The sequence below is a fragment of the Canis lupus genome, chromosome 11, assembly GCF_003254725.2.
Source record: "Canis lupus dingo isolate Sandy chromosome 11, ASM325472v2, whole genome shotgun sequence".
In the NCBI taxonomy this organism is placed as follows: Eukaryota; Metazoa; Chordata; class Mammalia; order Carnivora; family Canidae; genus Canis; species Canis lupus.
The window spans coordinates 52,308,415-52,316,412 of NC_064253.1; positions in this window are offsets into that span (position 1 = coordinate 52,308,415).

Here is a 7,998-nt window from a genome sequence, read left to right on the forward strand (position 1 = left end):
AAAAACATTGTTGAGACATACTCCTTGAAATCTACATATAAAAAACAAGAGGCATTAAACCAGGAAACCAAACTACAGGGACTTGGGCAAAGGGTGTATATCTTTAAAGGTGGTTAGCTCTTTCAGTTGTAACAGAAGTGTGGCATATTTTTTAAAAATTTTATTTATTTATGATAGTCACAGAGAGAAAGAGAGGCAGAGACACAGGCAGAGGGAGAAGCAGGCTCCACGCACCGGGAGCCCGATGTGGGATTCGATCCCGGGTCTCCAGGATCGCGCCCTGGGCCAAAGGCAGAAGCCAGGGATCCCAGAAGTGTGAGGATTAGTCCTCAATACACACATCTGAGATGGGGGTTTGCATTATTTAATCTAGAAATATGAAGTGGGTCCCTCTTAAGCACTGCCTAGACTCAACAGCCTCAGGAACAAAAAAATGAGGGTTTTTAAATGAAGGTTTCAAAGTCACAGGGGTGAGAGATACAGCACAAAGAATACAGTTAGTGGTACTGTAATAGCATTCTATGGTGACAGATGATAGCTACACTTGTGAGCTTAGCATACAGATCTGTCAAATCACTATGTCATACATCTGAAACTAACAACATTGTACGTCAACTGTGCTTCAATAAAAATACTAGTAAAATATGCATTTGTTTAGATTTTTATTCATAAAGTATTTTCCAGATGTAACATTTTATACTGAAAGAAATATTTTTTTAGAACTATACTCTTTGGGCACTTAGGTGGCTCAGTCAATTAAGTGTCCCACTCTTGACTTTCACTCAGGTAATGATCTCAGGGTCGTGAAACCAAGGCCCACATCAGGTTACATGCTCCCCCTCAAAATAAATAAATAAATGCAAACTACACTCTCGAATTAATGTATTCATTTGACAACAAGAAACTAACCTACAGTCAAACCCTAACAGTTTAAAATAAAAAACAAAGTATTTCTCTTTTAATAAATAAGTAAAATCTACTTTCAAAGTGGAACAAAAAAAGAGGGTCCTAGGTAGCTCAGTTGTTGAGCAATCGACTCTTGGTTTCAGCTCAGGTCATTAACTCCAGGTCATGGGATTCAGGCCTGTGTTGGCTCCTCACTCAGCAGGGAATCTGCTGGAGAGTCTCTTACTCTCCTTCTGCTCCTCTCCCTACTTGCTCACGCGCTTTCTCTCAAATAAATTTTTTAAAAATTGAACAAAAAAACAAAATAAAAATGAAGTTCTGAACTACAAAACTGGACAGTGGGATGAGCAACAGCATCCATATAAGCACCACATGCTTTCTGTGATCTATTCTACAAGATCAAAAGCAGTAGCTCCTATCGGCCAAAGTTTTACCAATTTAAGCATTAAAAACAACAAAAGTCTGTAGCTGACCCAAAACACATTGTATCAATGAAAACCTCTGAGTCTCTAATTGTACTCAACAAAAGAGAGAAAAGTAAAACTCTCTAGCACTTTTTTTTTTTTTTAAGATTTATTTATTCATGAGAGACACAGAGAGAGGGGCAGAGACACAGGCAGAGGGAGAAGCAGGCTCTTCAAAAGGGAGCCTAATGCGGAACTCGATCCTGGATCTTGGGATAACGACCCGACCCGAGCTGCAGGAAGGCACCCAACTGCTAAGTCCCCCAGGCAACCCACTATCAATTCTTCTGATAACTACTACAACAGCTTCTGACTTCAAAAACTGGTAATTAAAACAAAAAATCATGTAGTTATCCCACCTTTTAAGAGTAACCAAACAGCCCTAGTTCTTTCTAGTTCTACAATATAAGAACAGCAGCAAAATATGTGTTGAAAGTCTTTCAGAATTAGGAAACATCATTTTGCAAACCCCGTAAAACTGGTGATTCAGGCAAGAGTCATCAATTAGGTTAAAATCATTAAGTGATAGGCTGACAGAAACTTCTAAGTGCTAAAATAACACTAGACAGATTACTTGGTGATTGCAGAGAGAACTACACAATAAAGAGGTCAACTCCCATCATGTTAATTGAGGAGTCAATCAGCATCATTAAGTGGGCCAACCAGACAATGAACTCTGAGTTGATACAATATGAGATTCAGACATGACCTCTGTTTGGCATTAAAGCAAAAAATACTTCACAATGTCCACCAAACTACTGGATATGATTTCCAACTCACAGAAAATACAGAAGACAGATGAACAAATCATATCACAAAAAAGCAATCAGCTCGCCCAAAGTTGTTTTGCAGAACAAATGGCTCAGGTTCTCAGTAAGTCAGTGTTAATATTATTTTAAAAGGAAAGATACAAGACAGGAAGTGGTTAGATTAAAAAAGACTTAAGGAAAATAATTAGATACAATATGCATACCAAATTATACTTTAAACAAACCAATTGAAAAAATATTTGGGATAGAACTGGAGAAATGTGATATGTTGAAATTAGAGGAGATGATGAAAATACTGAAATGAAATGTTAACTTTAAAAGCAGGGTATATAAGAATGTAAACAGCATAATTTCATGATGGTTACATATACATGTACATAGATATGCATACGAAAAGTTCAGAAGAATATACACTAAAATACAGTAAGTGATGGGAGGAAATTTTATTATTGCTCATCTATATTTTCTGATTCTCCATGATGCCCATGAAAAAAGGGGCTACCTCCAAGACTAGCTTCCAATATTCCTAGAATACTGGACCAGATGGGACAATCAGCCTCAAGAATAAAAAAAAAACAAACTAGAGAACTCCAAGAGCATTCTCATGACCATAAGCAGCGTTCTTGATGTGAACTATCCATTTTCTTCTTTCCCCTTTGAGACATTGTCTACAAAAATATCTTGGTGGCAACTGTTAAGACACTTTGCTCTGCTAAGATTCAACTGTTAGCTTAAGTGTAGGAACAAATATTTTGACTCTGTTCCTTTTGTTATTAAGCTCCAGTCCAAATCCATAATAGCTTCTGAGAAAAGTACCTTGGAGGAGGCAGTTGAGACCAACCTTTAAACAGTTGTACATTGCTTTTAGATTCTTCTGGACAATGGAAGAGGCCCCTGCACATATTAGATATTTCAAGTATTTAATTGATTGATCTGAAATCTGGTCCATTAACAACCCTTCCAAATCAGTCTTTTGAAAACTTAATTAGCCTACCAGCTACCACAATCCAAATATAATTGATATAGATGCTAAAAGCATCTGAACTCAATCAGTAATATAAAAAAGAACTAAGCATATAAAACTAAGCATATATTTTTGTTCATCCTACACTAAGTGACAGGTAGACTTTTCCAAAAACAACAACAACAACCACCACCCAGCCCCAAGAATCCTGCTCGTACTTTTATTTATTGTTTAGAAATTTCTATACTCAACATGGGGCTCAAACTCACAACGCCAAGACTTGCATGCCAAGTACTTCTGAAGTAACTGTCACTACAATTATTGTCTAAAAGACACTCACCACTTAAGTCTAATTTTTTGGTTCTGTTTCCATTGACTGTTCTTTCAGGGCTCTTTTCCTTTTCACTCTAGCAGAAATTTTTTTCTAAGTGCTTGATTTTTATAGCAGGACATGAAAACATACTGAGTCTTACCCAATACTTGCCCAAAGGTTGCTAAATTCTGGAATATAATGTCTCGAGGTTTTAATCACATCACTACCAGGATACCAGAGTCATGGCACAGATGCAAAGAAATGTGCTAAGAGAGTTCTGAGTCTCACAACCAACTAACATTGTCTGTATTTCTGCTCCAAATATTTAAGTATCATCCAACTGGTTAAACCCAACTTTCTCTACTTACCAATTTTCAATGTTGTAAGCCTTCTCCAAGTGAAGTTAGAACAAAACAGAACGTACTGTTTTTAGAAATCTTACTTAAAATTTACAAGACAGATTACTTGCTGAATCAGATAACATACTTTAAAAGACTTATTAAGGGGATCCCTGGGTGGCTCAGCGGTATAGCACCTGCCTTTGACCCAGGGCACAATCCTGGAGTCCAGGGATCGAGTCCCACATCGGGCTCCCCGGCATGGAGCCTGCTTCTCCCTCCTCCGGTGTCTCTGCCCCCCTCTCTCTCTCTCTCTCTCTCTCTCATAAATAAATAAATAAATAAATAAATAAATAAATAAATAAATAAATCTTTAAAAAAATAAAAGACTTATTAAGAAGGATGCCTGGGTGGCTCAGCAGTTGAGCGTCTACCTTTGGCTCAGGGCATGATCCTAGGGTCCTGGGATCAAGTCCTGCATAGGTCTCCCCCACAGGGAGCCTGCTTCTCCCTCTGCCTGTCTCTGCGTCTCTCAAGAATAAATAAAAGCTTTAAATTAAAAAAAAGACGACTTCTTAATGTTGGGTAAAAAACAAGTGAGGAAAAAATCTTACTCTGTGAGGACTGGCTGTCAATTTACTATTACAGTAAGATCTTATTGTTACTTCTAGCTAAGTAGAGCAGAAAATTAAATTTCAGTCTTGGATTGTTTTAAATAGTTTTATTAAGATACAATTCATATACCATAAAATTCATCCATTTAAAGTATAAAATTAATTTTTTTAGTATATTCACAACACTGTGCAACCATCATCACAATCAATTTTAGAACATTTTCTCACTCTAAAAAGAAACCCAAGGCCATTATCTCATTTTCTCCCTCTAAAAGCCCCTGACAAGCACTAATCTAATTTGTGTATCTGCCCATTCTGGACATTTTTTATAAATGGAATCATAAAATACATGGTCTTTGTAACTGACTTTCACCTAAGCATAATGTTTGCAAGCTTCATCCATGTTACAGAATGTATCAATTCATTCCTTTTTACTACTAAATAATATTCCTGTATACAGATAACCACATTTTGCTTATCCATATGTCAAGTGATGGACATATGAGTTGCTTCCATTTCAGCAATACTATAAATAATGCTATTATGACATTCATATGTAAGCTGCTGCATGGATGTTTTTATTTCTCTTGAGTAGAACTGCTGGATCAATTCAACTCTTAAGGAACTGCCAAAGTGTTTTCTAAAGTGGCTGCCATCACTTTACAATTCTACTAGCAGTATATAAGCATTCCTCTGGTTGTTTCTTAAATAGAATGAACCTTGAAGCCAAACCTAGACACTGTTCAGTCATTTACTGGAATATGTGATCTTAAGTTATTTAACAAATCACATGCCTTCTATCTATAAAGTGGGAATAATAATGGTCTACTTATCTACTTTAGAGTTGTTCTGAGGGTTATTAAGATTATATGTATGAAAATGCTCACAGCACAGTGCCTGGCACATAGCAATTCAAGAAATGGGCTCATAATTAACACTTCTGTTCACACAAGGCTGCTGATTTGCCTGTGAGACACTGCCTAACTACTTAACTTTCTGCTAGAGCTCTCTCATTGTACTTAACATATTGTAATTTTTTTCATTACATATCTGTCTCTCCAACCAGACCATAAGCTCCTTAATTTATCTTTCATATTCTAGCATGAAGTACATTTCCCAGCTCATGACAGGCACTAAACAAAGACAGAAATAAGGAAGGCTAAAAGAAACTACAAGAAGAAAAGAGAAAAAAGGAGAAGGAGAAAGAAAGGGGGAAAAAAGCCTTCATCATCTCCCTCCCTTCTCTGGCCTACACTTCAATCAGTCCTTCCCTCTCAGCCTCAGTGAGACTTAATTATGCCTTCCTCCCTTTTCCCACACAAGCTGCTTACACCTCATAATATGTCTTGTATGTAATAGTGAAATACAAAAAAATTCAATTTCCTCTGCTGTATTACATTTTCCTTAGAATCAGAGACTTAGGTTTATTCACCTTTACTACCTGTGTAGAGCCCAATGCCAAGTTTTGTTTGCAGTAGACCCTACTAAAAAAGTTTACTAAATAAAGACTGTGCAATCAAGTGAGTCTGATTTTATGCCTAACAAAAAGGGACCAACCAAGGGAAGCAAGGAGTATACTACAAGTAGATAGATACAACAAGACCTCACTAAGGGAATTACACTTTCTTCTTATACTCGGGCTGTAATTCTTTAACGGTCCATTCTAAAAAGAGCCCTGAACATTTTTGAGTACCTATTGTACCAGACACTTGTACAAGACACTGCAAAAAGCAAAGATTCCTTGCTTTGGAGTTTACAGCTCAGTAGAGAGCACTTGCCTTCTATCCTGAAGGTTCTAATCACATTCCTATTTCAGAAATTTCATCTCACAATGGCTTCATTCATTATTTATCAAACCCCCCATGTGTCAGATCTACCCCAGGCACTATGGACATGGGACTAAATAAATAAGACAAAGTCTCTGTTATTTCATTTATTTCTATTTTAACCCTTTCTATAAAGATGCATTTCCCAGTCAATAGTTTTGTGAATACTAATGTAATAATACATAGACGTAAGTTTGAAAAGTAAAAAAGAATGAAATGGCTTATGATGAAAAAAGAACTCCACTATCTTAGTCCCTAGCCCCCCTTCCCAGGGGCAAGTATCCTTGAACTTTCTAGGCATTTCCTCTAGAACTGATCTCAATTTTTCTAAAGAATATGCTTATATGACTATTTCTTGGTTATCAATTTTATGAATTATTTACCAAATTTCTGCCATGCTACTATTAGAAGACCACATTCTTCCATCCCTATTCTACTTCCTCTCTCATCCAGTCTTCCAACATAATTCTATTACATACTGAATGTGTATCAAAATGATAGTCATTGAAATTTCAGAAATAGGGGCGATCTCTCTTTTTTTTTTTTAAAGACCTTATTTATTTCTTTTACACAAAGACTGAGCACAAGCAGGGTGAGCAGAGGCAGAAGCACGATCCCCACTGTTTAGAGGCAGAGGCAGAAGCACAATCCCCACTGTTTAGAGAGCCTGACCTGAAGCTCCATCCCAGACCCTGGGAGGAGAAGCAGAGGCAGAAGCACGATCCCCACTGTTTAGAGAGCCTGACCTGAAGCTCCATCCCAGACCCTGGGATCATGACCTGAACCAAAGGCAGATGTTTAACCAGCTGAGCCACCCTGGGACCCACAGAAATAGGTGAGTGGGTCTTCTTAAGAAGTTGTAACCAAAAAAAAAAAAAAAGAAGTTGTAACCAGAGAAAAGCAGATGGCTAACAGGTAAAAAATTTTTGAATAATGAAATATACAGGAAGGGGTGAGGAGTAGTTAATAAAGGAGACAAAGGAAGAGAAGGAGACAAAAGAAAATAAAAACAAGGTAATAGAGTTGGGGGCTATGGGAGGAGGAAGAAATGACTGATATGATCAGTTTTAAGTTTTAGTAAGAAGCCAAGTAGTAAAGGGAATGGCTCCACTTTTTACTTTTCTTTATGTGAGTGGAAATATGAGGACTTCAGATAGGACAGGGAAATATTCCATTTCCAGAGCAGCTCCTTATTCTTTGTGAGGGGACATAAAGAGAATGCAGAAATTGTGAATCCAAACAAAAATATATCCTGAATGCAATCCATTTCTGGCACTGTAATATAAGTTATCTAAATAGTGATTCTAGGCCATTTTCTCACTCAGCTTTAAATTAATCAAAGTCTTGAAGTGCCTGGCTGGCTCTGTTTGGTGGAACATTTGACTCTTGATCTCAGAGCTGCGAGTCTGAGCCTTACACTGGGTGTAGAGATTACTTAAAAAAAAAAAATCTTAAAATTAATTCATTACTCCAACTCCTGACTTACCTACCTATCCATTACCCTCTTATTTTACAAGGGATAAAGGTGAACTTCAACAAATACTATTTCAGCCACTGAGCAGAAAATGTCAGGTACACATATGCTAAGCATGGGTGATCATCTACTATTCACAATAACCAAACATAGTAACGTAATATTTTACACTTCAGTTCTTATAAATTCAAATCTTTGGACTAAAATACTTGAAATCTCTAACATCTTCCCCAAATGAAAAGTGAGAACTTAAATTACTGCTATGATTTCTAGTACAGACACAACCCTGATAATCACATGTAACACTATATTTGCCATATGAAAAGGAT